This window comes from Neomonachus schauinslandi, chromosome 3 (assembly GCF_002201575.2).
Source record: "Neomonachus schauinslandi chromosome 3, ASM220157v2, whole genome shotgun sequence".
In the NCBI taxonomy this organism is placed as follows: domain Eukaryota; kingdom Metazoa; phylum Chordata; class Mammalia; order Carnivora; family Phocidae; genus Neomonachus; species Neomonachus schauinslandi.
This window is the reverse complement of record NC_058405.1, coordinates 163602899-163605070: the sequence shown is the minus strand read 5'-3', so window position 1 is coordinate 163605070 and position 2172 is coordinate 163602899.

Genomic DNA, 2172 nt, shown 5'->3' with positions numbered 1-2172 from the left:
TTTTTTTTTAAAGATTTTATTTATTTGACAGAGAGAGACACAGCGAGAGAGGGAACACAAGCAGGGGGAGTGGGAGAGGGAGGAGCAGGCTTCCCGCGGATCAGGGAGCCCGATGCGGGGCTCGATCCCAGGATTCTGGGATCATGACCCGAGCCGAAGGCAGACGCTTAACGACTGAGCCACCCAGGCGCCCCTCTCTTTTTTTTTTTTTAATGCTCTTTATTCTTAACTAGAACTAAAGCAAAAGAAAGTATAAAACTTTGCCGTCTGAGAAAATGAAGTAACCCTTGGGCCAAAGGAAAAATTGAAAACTCAAATCCAGATCAACTAGAAAGTACTGATAATCAAAATTCTATGTTGTACCTCTGGGATATGACTAAAGCAGTACTCTTGAGGAAAAGTCATAAATAAAAAGAAAGTACTAAGCAAGAAAAGATTGAGATAGTAAGATAGTTCAGCCCAAGAAGTTACCAAAAAAAAAACCCCACAAAAAACAAAGAAAGTAGAAAGAAGATACTAGCAAATATAAAAGCAGAAATTGATGAATTTAGAAAACATACATGGAGGTACTAAAAAATCCAAGAGATCTGGCTTTTTTATTTATTTGTATTTTTGAAGATGTTGGTAACAATATTAGGCAGGCTGTTGAGCCTAACGATGAACAAAGGGAGAACTTACAAATGTCACCTGTGTATGAATGCACACAGAATATGAGATTGAATCACAGGTATTTAGGAAATTAAATGTAAGTGGACATATTGCTAAATTGTGTGCAGGTAAATTTCAAAACCTGATGTGCACAAAAAAGCACTGTGAGGCCCAGGCAACCTTCTAAGGAACATTATAACTGCAGTGCTTTTTAACTTGTTCCAGAATATAGAAAAAAGGAAAGGTTTTCTAAGTTATTTTTTGAACTATTATTTTGATACCAAATTCTGAAAAAATATTTTAAAAAAACCCCTAAGCTCTAGACCATTTTCAAATTACAAAAATCCTAAAAATTAGCAAATGTAATTTAGCAAAGAGAATAATACACGATGACCAAGTTCTCAGTATGAAGTATCAGGAAATACTAAATACATCAGTATTGGGAAATACTAAATGCCATGTTTTTAACAGTACAAAAGAGAAACATGATTTTCTCTCAAGCTGAAAAAGAATTTGGTAAAATTAACCATCATTCTGAGTTGTTTTTTTTTTTTTAAGAAACAACTCCTAATAAAACAGGAATTACTTGATACTTCCTTAACATAACAGGAAATAAATTTTATGGTAAAAGCTTGTGTTATTTCTACCATTGACTGTAAGCAATGGTAGGAATAACAGTGGTCCCCATTATTATTAACATTATTCCAGCAGTTCTGGCCAATTCAAATGGGGGGGGGAAAAGATGTATAAAATTTGGAAAGAAAGGGGAAATCATCAGTCTAGATACATCACATGTGATTGTAGATCTAGAATATGTCTTAAAAGTGAAGGTTGTCCTTCATATCCCTCCCATCCCTGCCCCCGGTCTTTCTATGATTTATAAAATATTCTCATAAGATAGATATATTGGCTACTTTTTTCACTTATATCCAGTGTATTTTTTTTTCCCAAAGTTCATACAGGTTTACTTGAACTAATTTACGAAATATTTAATACTGACCAGGTGGATGAGCAAGCCAAAGAGAGTATAAAAATGAAACAGCATGGGGCATCTGGGTGGCTCAGTCGGTTAAGTGTCCGACTCTTGATTTTGGCTCAGGTCACAATCTCAGGGTTGTGAGATCCGGGTCCCACATCAGGCTCTGTGCTGGGCATGGAGCCCCCCCACCTTAAGATTCTCTCTCTCCCTCCCCTTCTCTCCCTCTCTATTAAAAAAAAAAAAAAAGGAAAAAAAAAAAAGCATGGGTTTGCTTTTAAATATTTCCTGTCCTTGAGCATCTAGACCTTTAGGGCAGTTAAATTTTTCATACAACTTTTTCTCCTTGTATCCTAATAAAGTAAAAAGGGAAAGCTCTTATTTTTGTTTTTTGTTTTTTAAGATTTTATTTATTTATTTATTTGTCAGAGAGAGCACAAGCGGGGGGAGCGGCAGGCAAACGGGTAAGCAGCCTCCCTGCTTCGCAAGGAGCCCAGTGCAGGACTCGATGCCAGGACCCTGGGATCATGACCTGAGCCGAAGGCAGA